This window comes from Hippopotamus amphibius, chromosome 9 (assembly GCF_030028045.1).
Source record: "Hippopotamus amphibius kiboko isolate mHipAmp2 chromosome 9, mHipAmp2.hap2, whole genome shotgun sequence".
Classification (NCBI taxonomy): Eukaryota; Metazoa; Chordata; class Mammalia; order Artiodactyla; family Hippopotamidae; genus Hippopotamus; species Hippopotamus amphibius.
The window spans coordinates 79499044-79514667 of record NC_080194.1 but is presented as its reverse complement, the minus strand read 5'-3'; positions in this window follow the sequence as shown (position 1 = coordinate 79514667).

Genomic DNA, 15624 nt, shown 5'->3' with positions numbered 1-15624 from the left:
ATTGAACAGTTCAGCCCGTGCCCCTTGCCTCTCCGGGGTCTGACCCCCCTCACCCAGCTCTACTTTTTCTTCTTTCTCAATACTTCCCACCCCTAACACACCCTTCACTTATGACACTTCTTGATCTCCTCCGCCTCTGCCACCAGGGTGCCAGCTCCACGAGGCAGGGTGCCATCTGCTTTGTCCACTGCTGTGACCCTCATACAGACCAGGGTTCCTGGCCTTCCCCAATGGATAGAAATTGATCAGAGGCCAGACAAGAAATTCAAGCAAGGCGGTATTGGGGCCCCTCCTGCAGCAGCGGGGAGCAAGGATAAACCACAGGTTCCCTTGCTTACTCACTCCCTGGGGTGGTGGGGGGGGGGAGCAGGTTCCTTTTACCGGGTGAGGGGAGGGGAGTGTCCAGGGGTCCGGCTGGAGGGGTGGCTTAGGTGTTTTGCCCACCCCTCTGGTGGTGTTGTGTGCAGGGGGCATGCACAGTACCCACTTTTGCTCCCAACACCCTGTTTTTGCTCTAGGCTCTTCAAAAGTGGCAATTGGGTTTTTTGGTCTCTTTGTATCTTTTTGTCCAGAATTTGCCCCAACTGGACAGGCGTGCAGTTATTTTTAGCCCCATATAGTTTCTTTATATTTTGTTGCTGGAGGAGAGGTTTGTCCAGGTACAGGCATTGCAGTACGGCAGCAAAGGGTCCCAGGCCCCAGCCTGTCTCAACCCCAACATCTACAGGGGTGCCTAACTCAGCCAGTAATTGCTGAATTAATGATTAAACGAGCTTTTTAAAGTGCCCATGGGCTGTATATTGACTTGTCTTTCTAAATCCCCCCCAGAGGCTTAACAGCCAACTTACCAAGTGATACAACTGCTTTTTAAATCTACTCCCCAAAATAGGGTGTCTAAGATCAAACCCCCACAGTCCCCATCTGGGACCTAAGTTGGATGAAGAGGTACTGTGTATTTGAGTCAGAAAGGGCTGCACTTGACAGCTGTGGTGTTGGTGGGCATGGGATGAAACACCTCACCGGGCAACAAGGTGCCCATGCAGCTGAGCCCCCGTGGCCCTGCACTTGGAATGCCTCCCACGCTTACTCTTTTCAGAGGTCACATTGGTGGTGCAGCCGTATATTCAAGCAGCTGTTGTCAGGCCAGGATTTGTGATGGGTCCTGGGGTCCCATTAAAATGCACGGGATTTGTTTTGCTTCGACTTCTAAAGGATCAGCCTAGTAGGTCCTCATCATCCCACTGCTGCTTGATACTTGTAAGTTTATCTGATTGACGGTAAGCAAGCTGCAGAGGGAGTTATGTTTATTGAGCACCTGGCCTTGGTTTCCACACACGTTATCACCCATCGTCCTACTAACAACCCTGTAATGTAGGTGTCAGCTCCATCTTCTATTTTGGGAAACTGAAGCTCAGAGAAGGCAAAGGACTTACCTAGAGTCATGGCTAGTAGGGGAGAAGGCAAAAGATGCAAAGGCATGTCCTTTCTAATATATCAGTCTTCCTTCTACAGGGCACTCAATAAACACTTACTACAAGAATAAATAATTGAAGGCATGAGAATCTAAAGGACTAAAGTAGAGAATAGGTACCTTTGAAGAGAGAAGAGGAGTAAAGGAAAGGCCAGAGCATTGAGAACAGGCCTGTTTGGGAAATGTCGAGGGCACAGGTCTAGGGCACTGGTAGTTGATGCTGACCAGGAGCAGGTGCAGAAGGAAAGCAGGGACACAGGGTTGTAGCCGATCTGGCCACTTGGCTATTCTTCTTGCCTCTTCCCTAAACATGGTAGCATCTCATCTCACCCACCCACTGCCTTTTCTGGCTCTCAGATGTTTTCAGTGTGTTTTCTCATTACAGTCTCAGAACAATCTTGTGGGATGGTATAACCTTTCTCATTTCACAGGTGAGAAAACTGAGGCTCGGCAAGTCCAGATAATTTGCTCAAGACCACGGGTTCAAGTCTTATGATCCCCCAAGTCCAGTGTTCTTTCCTAAATAAAGAGAATTGCATCTCATTGTAACAATAAGTAACAGCCACACTCAGAGGGAGAGGAGTCCAGGGAGGGACAGTAATATATCTAAGACATTTTGACATATACACTCCTGGAAGATAGGGCCTGGCACTGTGTACAAAATTTTACAGCACCCAGCTCAGCTGCCCATACCGTGGAGTATCTGTGCCAATGGCCTCTGCCAGGTGGCTTGTGTCCTGGTCCCTGAGCCTGGTCCCTTCAGCCTCCAGGTGGGAGCTGAGAGCAGCAACTATTCCTGACTCCTCGAATTTATTTTTTAAATGGGCAAAGGATCTGAATTGATATTTTTCTAAAGAAGACATACAAATCACTAGAAGGTACATGAAAAGATGCTTAACATCACTAATCGTCAGGAAAATGCAAATGAAAACTGCAGTGAAATATCGCTTCATACCTGTCAGAATGACCATCACCAAAAAGACAAAAAATAGCAAGTGTTGGCGAGGATGTGGACCAAAGGGAACCCTTGTACACTGCTGGTGGGAATGTAAATGATACAGCCACTACAGAAAACAGTATGGAGTTTCCTCAAAAAATTAAAGATAGAACTACCATATGATGCAGCAATTCCACTTCTCAGTATTTATCTGAGGAAAACAAAAACACTAATTCAAAGAGATAGATGCACCACCATGTTCATTGCAGCATTACTCACAATAGCCAAGTTATGAACACAACCTAAGCGTTCATTGATGGATGAATTGATAAAGATGTGGTGTATATATACAATGGAATATTACTCAGCCATAAAAAAATAATGAAATCTTGGGACTTCCTGGGTGGCACAGTGGTTAAGAATCCACCTGCCAATGCAGGGAACACGGGTTTGATCCCTGCTGCTCCAGGAAGATCCCACAAGCCACAGAGCAACTAAACCAGTGTGCCACAACTATTGAGCCTTGTGCTGCAACTACTGAAGCCCATGTGCCCAAAGCCTGTGCTCCACAACAAGAGAAGCCACCACAATAAGAAGCCTGCACACCGCAATGAAGAGCAGCCCCCACTTGACGCAACAAGAGAAAGGCCGTGTGCAGCAATGAAGACCCAATGCAGCCAATAAATAAATAAATAAATAAATAAATAAATAAATAAATTTATTTATTTAAAAAGATAATAATAATGAAATCTTGCCATTTGCAACAACATGGATAGAACTTGAGGGCATTATGCTAAGTGAGATAAGTCAGACAGAGAAGGAAAGAGCATATGATCTTTCTTTTCTGTGAAATTTAAACTAACAAAAACAAACAAAAAACATACAGAACAGATTTGTGGCTACCAGAGGTGGAGAATGGGGCTGGGGGGAGAGAAATGCATGAAGGAAGTCAAAAGATACAAACTTCCAGTTATGAAACAATGTAGTCATAAAAATAGGATGTAATGTACAGCATGGTGACTATAGTTAACAATACAACATTGCACAGTTTTAAGTTGCTAAGAGAGTAGATCTTAAAAGTCCTCATCACAAGAAAAAAATTTTTGTAACTACATGTGGTGACAAATGTTAACTAGACTTATTGTGGTGTTCATTTCACAGTATACACAAATCTAGACTCATTATGTTGTACACCTGGTACTAATATAATGCTATATGCCAATTATACCTCAATTTAAAAAAGAAGAAGAAGAAGAAGAAAAAATAGCTCTTGGTACTCTCTGTAGTCAGAAGAGAGACCTGGGACATCCTGGACTGATGGGGTGCTGGGGCACTTTATATCCTACAGAACACCAAAGAGAGGTTAGCTATTATTAGTGATTTTTAAAGGATGCCTTGAGGTCAGGGCACTGCCTGGCCTGAATCAATTACTTTCCAACTATGGAATTTTTGGTGTGGTTGAATGTTGGTGAGGAAGAGACTTAGGTTCTGCCGAAGCTCTTTGGTGTTTCCCAAGTCACACGCTCACCCTTCTAGCCAGGCGGAAAGATGGATTTGGAGGGAACCTGTTCCATTCTTTCCCACCTGCCATGGATTCTGGGAGTGGCTGGCCAGGAGCCTTGGACAAGTGGCCCTTCCTGACCAAATGTGGACTCAAATGTCTGCCTCCCTCCAGAGTGGGAAGGAGGTGCCTGCTGCTGCCTGAGAGGAAGGTGGACTTTATCACAGGGATGCAAGCTGGAAGCGGAGCCCCAAACAGCATCAGTTCCGGATATGGATTCTCTATCTCACTTCCCTAAATGCTGGGAAAACTATAAAACGGGCTCCCTGTGACCCCGGGGGAGATAATAAGGTTAAATGCAGAAGCCCCAGGGCAGGCGGGGTCACCCTACCAAGAGCTCTAGGACATCAGGACTGGCCCAACTGGAAGAGCTCCCTGCCCAGCCTCCCTGTGTGGGGGGACCAGTCACCGCGTACCCTCAAGGTGGCCTTGACCTCTGAAGGAAGATGGCACCTGCAGGCGCTCTGCAAAGTTTTGCTGGGAGGGCCGCACTTGTGCCAGGCCAGTCTCGACTAGGCCCCCTGGTGGTCAGAGGGTTATTTGCAGGATGGGTGGATTCAAGAACTGAAGGAAGTTCCTCCCCACTAGGAAATTGAACCCGTGGCCGAAAGGACACCAAGTCGCCTTAATATCGCTCCCTTGGGAGGCCCGCTCTGGCCCTGACTATGTTGGGGCTTCCCTATTGCAAGACAGAACAGTGCTGGTGTGCGATTTCCTCTGACAAAGAGGGATAGTGCAGAAACCCTAGCGTAAGCTACAGTGTCTTGCTGGTAACAATATTGTAGAGAGCACATCAGAGGCTCTCAAAGTATACTTGAATGAAAGAAAGTGAACTAGTGAATGAACAAATAAATGAACGAATTCTTCATGAGCTATCCTAAGACAGCCTCTGGCTAACAGATTTGCCCTTAGTTGCTCCCTGACCCTGCTGTGAGCCCATGTGCTCTGGTGTCTGCCCCGTTGCACCTGTGATGTGCAGGTGCTTGTCTCAACTTGCCTCTTCTGGGAGTCACAACTGGGATGAAGGTCCGGTTCTAGCATTTGCTTCTTCTGTGCAAGGGCTAGAAAGATTGACAGATAGAAAGGTGAGAACCTGTACATTTCTAACCAGGTTTTTTGTTTTTTTGTTTTTTTTGACAACTCTGAAAGAGACTGTTACAATGACTCTGTACCTCCTGAATGATCTCATCCCACAGCCTGGAGATGATGACATGACCGCCAAACAAAGGCAGAGAGCAACCAAGCGCTGAGATTATCGAAGAGATTAATTTCCCCATACAGGGCAATTTCCCCCTCGTTTTGCATAGGCAGCAGTTTAATAAATAATTAATGCTTGTTAATCTTTTAGCTATTTCTCCTGTTGTAAAAAAATTAATTGGTCCTCCATCATCTATTGCATTGTAACCTAGAGGCATTTGGCCCCTGTCTGCCACCTGGTGAAACTTGCTCCTCCTGAGGCTCACTGGTGTGTGGCAGTGACATCGTCGTCAAGCCCAGCCCCCAGGTTCAGGGCATGGATGGGAGTGCTTGAGCCTCCACGAACACTGCCTCTTTCTTCCAGAAAGCTTGGGGAGTTTGCAGGCACTCTTTCTCACATCTCCTCCCTAGATGCTGAGACTCCCGTTTTGCAAAAGAGATTGAGCAAGATTAATAATGGGGTGGGGAAACAGCACCATCTCTCTGCAGGCCTCAGACTAGGGACATCAAATGTCCTAGGACCTCTTTCTGGTTTTGCCACTGAGCAGGAAGGTCAGCTCTACAGGTGGCAAGATGGGAAGGGTCAGAAAGGGAGGGAAGACTCCCTAGATGGCTTGGTTCCCCCAGCCTCAACCACTATATTTTTCCTCTTTGCGGGGGGAGCGGTGGTGGCTGCATTGGGTCTTCGTTGCTGTGCGTGGCTTTCTCTAGTTGCGGCCAGCAGGGGCTACTCTTCATTGTGGTGCTCGGGCTTCTCATTGCGGTGGCTTCTCTTGTTGTGGAGCATGGACTGTAGGTGTGTGGGCTCAGTAGTTGCGGCACATGGGCTCAGCAGTTGTGGGGTGCAGGCTCTAGAGAACAGGCTCAGAAGTTGTGGTAGACGGGCTTAGTTGCTCCGCGGCATGTGGGATCTTCCCAGACCAGGGATCAAACCTGTGTCCCCAGCATTGGCAGGCACTATGCCACCAGGTTAGTCCCCCATTTTTCCTCTTTTAAATCATAAATCAACTCTGCTGCCTCCTCTAGGAAGTTCTCCTAGATTAAACCAGTCTGACTACCCCCACCCAAAGCTTGACTCGCCCGTCCCCCTCAGTGCCCTTTGGTGATTATCCTAATGACAAAGTCTGTTGATGGCTAGTTTATCTTCTTTGTTTCCTCATATAAGGATTTAAGCCCTGGTAGGGCAGTAGTCCTGTTTGCTCTGTATCAGATATATTAAGCATTTGTGTGGCTGCAAAGACTCTTGTAGAAGGGCTGGGGTGTCAGCTGGAGTGGCCGAGGAGAAGGTCAGTAAAAGTGGACCGTGAGTCAGCAATTGGACTTGTCCCTCTTGGAAAAGCCATGCCGCTGGCATGTGGGTCCACGGGAACAAGCACTGTCAGGGGCTGGGTCAGAGTCCCAGCCCTGCTCCCCCTGCTACTTATGAGCGAGGTCACGTCACCTCTCCCAACCCCAGGACCTTATCTGAAAAAATGCCTCCCTTGTAAGGCTGTTGTAGGGATTATGTGAGAGGATGGAACATGGGCAAGGTTTGCAAACCCTGGAGCACTAAGTAAGTGTGAGGACTCACTGTTATCATCATCTGTGTAGTCCTCTCCCTCCGATACCTGGACCCAGAACCATCTTCAGAGACAACATGTCTCTGTGCCCACCTTAGAAGAAGCCTGAAACCCAACATGCTGGTTCACCATCCAGCCCTTAAGGTAGTTTGGTGATAGGATGCTATCATGTCAGAGCTAGAACGGTCCCCTCAGGTCAACAAGCTCCTCATTTCACAGGCAGGAAAACCGGGGTCCAGAGGGCCGACGCACCTGAGGTGGGCTTGCATGCCGCTCCGTGCAGCCCTGTCCAGACCCATGGCTCCAACTCCATGCTGCTGGGCAGGCAATGTCTGCTTTAGGAAGAGCACGTCTTTTGAGTACTCTCCTTGTGCCAGACTCTCTGCTAGGCCCCTTACGTGAATTATCTAATTTGATCTTCATACAACTCTGTGGGGTTGGTGCAATTATTATCCTTATTGTACAGACAAGATAGCTAAAGCACCGAAGGTCACCAACTGAAAGTGTCAAAGCCAGATCCTAAGCAATTCCAGAGCCTGTGCTCCTACTTTACTACACCCTGCTGCCTCTGTCTGCTATCTTCTTACTGCTCTTCTCTCCGTCTAAATTCCTTTTCCATCAATCACTGCATCTCACTATGAGGTGGGCATGCCCTCAAACAGCAAGATGACCCCAGGCCAGAGTACAGAATCATTGCTTTCAGATGTGGGAAAAGTGAAGCGAACAAGTCAAATTGTGTGGCCTTTGCAGGCCTGATACAATCATTCCACGCCATTAGCAGAATTCAGCTCTGGCTGTTGTCTAAAATATTTGCCCATCCTTAAGAAAGTCACCAAAAACCTACAACTACTGAAGTCTAATCTGTTGCACCAAAGAGGATGGAACGATCTCGGACAAGTGCCCCCCAGACTTCCATCCACAGTCACCCATTGGGCATCCACCCTTGGTCAGGATCCTCACTAAGAGCTTCAGAACATTCGAAGATGGGATTCTGAGATGGCCTTTTGTGGCTTACAGAGCACTCTCATCCTACTCCATACGAAGAGCACTCTGCAAGGAAGGCAAACAGAAGGGCTCAGACAAAGGCACGAAGCCAAGAATGGGAAGATGTACCCGTGAAACAATAAATGAGTCCAAGGTGGCTGAAGAACAGGACGGCGCACGAGACCTCTCCATGCAGCTCTGAGAGAGCACAGAGAGGAAGCACGGAGCTGGGGGCCACATACACGTTCGTGCCTCTGGGAGATCCCGCCCCCGCAGCACAGCAGACAGGTCATGGACACATCCTTTCAGGTATCACCAGGGCCAAAGACTTGTGAAATGTGTAACCTCTTATGCCTGCACTTTGCCTCTAATTGGCACTTTGCTGGAGAGAATGTCTTAACCTAAAAGAACAAGTCCAGGGAGGGAATACTGGGCTCTAGGGCAGGGGAGTAGAGGCAAAGATCACCAGGTAAGCTTGTTAACGCCCCTCCAGTGCCAGCAGATTCTACCTGCATTCAGGTCAAGAGCTCTGAGTCCCAGCTCTGGCTCTGCCTCTTGCTTTCCTGTGTGCTTGTGCACAGATTTCTTCACTTCTGTGAACCTTGCCTTCCTCAACTGTAAATTGGAGATAGAATATCTGTCCCGCTGACCTCACAGGTTTCTGGGGATGAGGCAATGCGCACGGTGCTTTGTCAGCTGTCAAGCACCAGAGGCACACAATGCACGACTGTTATACATGGCCCTCCTCTGCTTCCTGCTCCTTGTCCTCTGCAGGCCGACCACCTCTCCTTCTCTCTATGGGACCCCTTGTGACAGGGATGGTCTCTCTGCACGGGACTCATGGCCCTGTCTATCTGAGCCAACCATGAAGAGGCATCTGTGACTCTCACTGGGGGGCCCCCAGCCCAGAACACTTGAATCCACACCCCTCAGGTCAGTACATATTATGCAAGAAACACTGTCATCACATCCTAAGTATTTTCCTCTCGCCCGGAACCACAGAGCCAACCAAACTGTAATAGGAATAAAGTCCTTCTTGGTGAATTGGGGATTTGCCATTCTTTTGTTAGTGGTTGGAGCCACGGCAACTGTTGTGCTATTGCTTATCCAACCTATTAAGGTTCTATTTTCCATAAGACATTTTACTTGTATTCTATCCAGAACTGACTTGAGCCCAAGACTGCTAACCCCACGGGGCCAAGCCAAGGATCTCCTAGTGTTTGCTCAAGGAAAGCCCACATTATGGGAGAACCTTGAGGTACCTTCGTGCTGAAACAGAACCAAGTCAGTTCTTGTCCATCTCTTCACTCAGGGCCCCATGACCAGGTTTCTTTCTCTCTCCCAAAGAGGGGATCATGGGTTGTGAAACGGCTTCACGGAAAAAAACAGCCACAGGGCACTGCTTAATGGGATTGTATCCAAACTCATTATGTCATGAAAAGTTTCTTTCCCCAAGTACACACAGGCTGTTTTCCAGCACTTACCCCAAATCACTTTTTATGGGGAGATGGGGCTGAGGGGGCGGGTTTGGGAGTGTTTTACAGCCGGGAAGATGCACAGTCTCTCCATTCATCCCTTCTGGCTCTGGATCCTCTCTTGTTAACACAGGGTTACTCCCCAGCCCTGAGCCACTATGCTCTCCCTTTGCCTGTCCCTCTGCCATTACCCTTTTCTGTACTCATTTAGAGGGACTTTGGACATGAGATTTACTAAGCTGGCATTTGCTTTTGTCATATTTCGCAAAGGCTTGAATAGAGCAAGCCCTCTAAAGTTGGGAATGAAAACGATCCTGTCTCTCTGTAGGATATGCCAGAGGCTGGGCACCCCAGGAAGGAGTAAGCGAGCCAGAGAAGATGGTGTGAGGCTGTGGAATGAACACCAGTCTGGGAGCTCTGGTTCCAGCTCTGTCATGAAATAACAACTCACTTCCAGGATCTGGATGTAGCACCAAAAAGATCTCCCAAGTTCCATCTAGTTAAAAAGTTCCTCTGAAAGGATGGGGTCTTGCCACTGACAGGGCTGAAAGAGTACAAATAAGCATGACGGAATCTAAAATGTTTTTCGGAGCCAGAATGTCATGACTACTCCTAGAGGAGAGGAAAGGAATGTGACTGAAGGGAAGTGTGAAGGAGGGGTGGGGGAAGTGGGGTGAGGGGCTGGTGCAGAGTTTGGGAGATAGTCGTTTTCTGCACACGATTTGGGAGATAAGGTCCAGGGATTGCCCACCCAGGTTAGGGACCAGTTCAAATGGCCTGCCGTTCACCAATAAGAAAATCAAGGGATGGGGTGGATTGTGAAGGATGAGGTCACTGTCTACTCACTGGTGACGGGAAGGATCACTAGTAGAAAGGGTTCTGAGGGCCTCGTGTGCAGAAAGAGTGGCCCAAGTGTGGGGAGGGCAGTGAGTAAGCACACAGGCGGAGAACCGTCTGTCCCCTGACTTACCCACATGAAGATGCTGGGTTTCAACAAATTCCAGCTTCTGGTGTTTGATGCCAGGTTAATTTTTATAAAACAATATGAAGAAATTATAAATACCAAACAGATATAGCTAGATTTTGCACAGCTTTGAGAAGCAAGGATCTGATCTGAATATTTACCTGTGCAGACAATAGCTTTAATAACCTTCCACCCATGGCCAAGTCCTTCTGGGGATAGTGTCCATGGCCATGGGGAATTCCCAGAATGAATTCAACCCAGCCTCCGCACAAGATATTAATATCAATGCTATGTTGATATGATACCGATACCATGAAGAAATGTTCTGGTTTCAACACTCCAGCAGCAGTAGGGAAAGTCCCAGGCACAGAACAAAGTTCAATTGCTTTACTTCCCACTTTCATACTATCCTTCAAATAGTCCTTGACATCTATACCTTGAGAACCAGGGCTTGCTCCCAGGGACCCTCAGAGAAACTTCCATACAGAAGGGAAGGATCAAGGGAGTTGGAGATCCTGCAACACTAGAACCAGATGGCAACTGAGTTGAGCAATGGTCAATTCAGTTCCGAGAACAGCACTGATATTTTAGTGCATATTTTCTACAAACAAGGACATATTCTTATGTAATAACAATGCAATCTAAGAATCAGGCAACTAGCTCAGATACATTCCTATCATGAAATCCCACACCCACTCCAGTGTTGCTAATTGTCCCAATTAGGGCCAAGATCAAACACCGCTTTAGTTGTCTTTTTTAGTTCTCTCTAATCTGGAACATTTCCTCAGTCTGCCCTTGACTTTCGTGGCTGGGGCACCTTTGGCAATTATTTTGCAGAATGTCCTTCCATTTGGATTTGTCTAAAGTTTCCTCGATTCGATTCAGGTGATGCAGTTTGGGCAGGAATGGCACAGAAGTGACGCTGTGTCCCCTTGCGTGATCACAGTTTGTCTTATTACCACTGATGTTAACTTTGGTCACTTCATTCAAATAGTGTCTGCTAGGTTTCTCCCCTATAAACTTGCTCCTTTTCTCTTTGTAGGTAGGAGACTGAGACCAAGAAAATGCACCAGTTCTACCAAACTTTCACCCACTAGTTCTAACACTCATTGGTGTTTCTTGGCTGAATTAACTATTATGATTGCCAAATGGTGATCTTCTAATTTCATCATTACTTCTCAGTAATTAGTTGGCATTCCACTACAAGGAAAAGCTGTCTCTTCTCTTCATTTATTTATTCACTTATTTACATCAGTACAGATTCATGGAGTCAATTTTATTCAATGGGATATAAATGGCTACTAACATCATTTTCGTATTCAAATTGTACCAGATTTGGTCATGGGAGCTCCTGCAGGCCGGCTTCTATGCCCTTGAGACCCGCCTCCATCATTCTCTGAGCACTTCCTTACTTCCCAGCACAACACAACATTCCAGGGTAGTGATGTCCTTTTCCTACCACCCTTCATGGAATCAGCCATCTCTCCAAGGAGCCCTGGCTCTGTTTAGTGGAGAATGGAACTTAGAAACTCAGATCTGAGCACTGAGTCTGCTTACTACTATTGGAGTGTCACCGTTCCGTGGACCTCTCAGTGGAGAGGATGCACACGCATACACACACACTCAAACACACACACCTACGTACTCTTAATCCATTGTGACAGAAAGCAGATCAGTGGTTGTATAGGGTAGTGAACAGGAGTGGGAGAGAGGAATTATAAAGGGGTACAAGGAAACTTTGGGGGTGATGGATATACTCATATGTCAAAACCATCAGTGTTCATTTTAAATATGTACAGTCAATCATATGTAAATTATAGTTCAATAAACCTGTTAAAATTTTTGACATCCCTGGCTTTACTGTGTGAGGAAAGTAATACTCTATGGATGTCTCGCACCCTGTTTTCTGAAGCATTGTTTAAAGACAAATAATGAGTGTAATTTTTAAATCAAGAAATTCATCTTAGGTTCAATAAATGTCAAGTTAGAATGTTATTTTAAAACTCTCTAAAGATTTTTATTAAATTAAGATATAGGATATGGGATTTGTTTTCTGGGAATTTTTTATAATGTTTAATAAATGGGAATGTATTCAGAATCCAAACTTGAATTCTAAATGAATTCTCTAAAACAATGATAACAAGCAAAATCAGTAATAACTTTATGCAAAGTTATTAGCATGCAATAAAGACAGTAATTTCTTTTGTAAACTTTGTGACAAAAAAATATACTTCAAATATACTCTTTAAAAAAATATCTTATGCACCCTTTGGCCCAATAATTTCGCATCTAGTAATTTATCCTGAGAATGAAATCAGAGACACACCCAAAGATATATGGATAAATATGGTCATTACAATATTATTTATGATATGAAGACTGGTAATCAATCTAAATTATGGTGTAACAATACAATAAAACTTGAAATAGACATTAGGCTATTGTAGAATATTTACTGTCATGGAGAAATATTCATTTTATATATTTTTGTTGTTTTTGTTCTAGTTTTAAACCTATAATGAAATTCTAATGTCATTATTTTAATGGAATCAATCTAAATAGAACATGTATTATCTTTCATATGTTGCTACAGTTGCCCCATGTTAATCCTTTCCTTTGTTTTAACACTAAGGTGACATGACATAATCATATCCATAGATGGGAACTCAGGTTACTGTGTTGGTTTGTCATGTAGGTCTTGATGGGTTTTGTTTTGTCCTTTAAGTTTTGTTCCCACGAGTTTTGTAGGGTTGGAGGTTCTAATTTTATTAGTACTGTGTGTGTGTGTGTGTGTGTGTGTGTGTGTCCATCCCTCTCCCTTGGGGTGAGCAGAACATCCCATTGCCAGTTGTAGCCACTTGACCTCTGGTAACAACACGAGATCTCGCCTCGTTTTTACTTTTGAGAGTTGGCATTGTAAGTGAAAAAAGCAGTCTGAATATAATCCTTTTTCTCTGGAATGGCGGAATAAACAAATATAGATGCATATCTGTGTGTTTTTATTATATACATGTATTTTTTATATATGTAAATACACCAAAATGTTGCTGGTTGTTACTCCTGAATGGTAGGATTGTCAATATTTTTGGTGATTTTTCTGTATTTTCCAACTTTTAGCTGCTTATACACATTTGTGTCTATATGTATCTATATAATCCCATCAGGCCATATCTAGAGTTCAGAAATCAAAAAGAAAAAAAAAGCTTTCAAAATGAAAGTTTTTTCATAGAGTTAGTGCAAACTTGTTTAGCAGCAAAAACCTGCCTTAAACTAACACAAGCCTTTCTATAGTCTATAATTACAACTCTTTACAGTCTATATTTATCCCTTTTAGTGTGGACAAGCTTATATTTCACTGCAGAAAGGATGCTGCCCCAGAACTCCTGGAGGTGTCAGTGTACGTATAATAGTAGTCAGTATATACATCACTCTAATACCCAGTAATGTCTGAACTCCAAAACATCTGCCCCCGAGGGTTTCAGATAAGGTGTTATGGACATTTTGTGATTAGGGAAAAAGGGAAGGAAGGAAGGAAGGAAGGCAGGAAGGAAGGAAGGAAGGAAGGAAGGAAGGAAAGAAGGAAGGAAGGAAGGGAGAAGGGAGGGTGGTGGGAGGGAGGGAAAGAAAGAAAGAAAAATTTATAATCTGGGTGGAATAAAAGTCCTGGAAGGGGTGCCGAGGGCAAATTATACACATTATAATAGGGGGTTAAAATGTAACTTTTGCTGTGTTTCTGTCAAAGTTCTTCAGCCAGAGGCCACCAGACACATGAGTTGGGTTCATGACTTGTGCAGGGAGGGAGGCCATACCCCAGGAGGGAACCTCGGGGTATCTCAGTGCGGGGGGTGTTAGGAAGAACTGGTTGTAGGACGCAGGCTTTTATTTGTGCTTTGCGGGAGGGACTCGGCGCTGTCAGAAAGTGGAGGCAACTCTATGACTGGGTGTCCCAATAAGTCATGTCTCTGGGGACGGGATGCTAGAAGGAGGAGAAAAGAAGCAGGCGTTCCTCTAGGCCACGAGAGAGGGTGTCTGGCACGCTCTGTGAAGCTATGACTTGCTCTGTCTGTGCTCGGATTCGCTTATGAAGGGACCTGGCCTTGTCTGGCCCTTCGTGGTTTCGGAGGGCCCCCCCGACGACGTTTAAGTCCGGTGGGGGCATAGCACGGCCCCGCTCTGAGTGCCAGGCTGCTTCTCAGTGTCAGGGCTATGCTTCCCTCTTTTTCCATCTCACTGTCTGAGGCCCAGAGCTGTGAAAAAAGGGTGTCCGAGGCCCCACATTCTAGAGAGGGGCCACGGGGCATCAGTGCAGACCTAAGCATGACGCAAACACCAGTCCAGTGACCTAACCTACACTGCAGCTGGAGGGGGGATGGGCACCGGTCGGAGTTGGGATTTGCTCAGAGAGCATCACTCCTGGAGGAGGACGCGCTTCTCCCTCACCTTCAGCCACAAACCATGACAGCGTCCCAAGGTGGGAACCTCAGACATCTCTATAGGGAGAGGCGGGACAGCTGCCTGGCTGCAGAGAAGAGGGAGGAGGTAGACTTGGAAAGAGCCAGAGTGACCCCGAGGAAGGGGACCAGCCTGGAGCAGAACCACCTTCCGGGCAAAGGGGCCCAACAGACACTCTCCGTGGAATTGGGGGCTGAGGGGCATCAAAGCAACCAGTCGCAGGTGGGCTACCCTGGACCCAGGAACTGAGGCCCCCAGGAACCCCCCAGGAGTTCTGCCCGCCCGAGGCTACCAAAACCTGCTTCCCCACCTCTGTCTTCAGAGGAGCCAAGAGCAGCCTTGGGAGTTGAGAAGGAAGAGGGGAAGGGAAGGAAGTAAATAAGTGAGGAAACCCCCACCTCCCCTCTTCTCACATCAGGTCTCCCAGCCTGAGACAGGCCCACGCTGGAGAGGGGACAAGCTGGGAGCAGGCCAGAGACCAAAGCTGGAATAAGTCAGCAGACTTGACATTGTAATACCTCCACAACAAGAGTGCTCAATGTTTGAGAGGGACCAGGAAAGTGATGGGGTCTACCAATAACATTAGCAGGGAGAAGACAAAGAGATTGAGACAAAGGCAGTCACGTGACACGGTAAAGTTGCTTTCTGCTGGCACCCAGCACACAGTTCGTTCAATAAGTCATTACATAGACACAGGCATATGCTGGTGGATTTTTTAAATTAATAGATTTTTTAGAGCAATTTTATGTTTGCAGAAAAATTGAGCAGAAAGCACAAGGAGTTCCCACATTCACCCTCTCCCCATCCAACCGCCCACCGTTGCCCAGTTACTAACTCTTCCATCCATGTGATGAGCTTGCAATAGTGTGAGACTGATGAACCAATATTGATACTTTGCCATTAACCAAAATCCATAGTTTATATTAGGGTCCATTCTTTGTGTCGTACAGTTCTGTGGGTTTTGACAAGTGTGTAATGATGTGTTTACACCATTGCTGTATCATACAGAATGGTTTCACTGCCC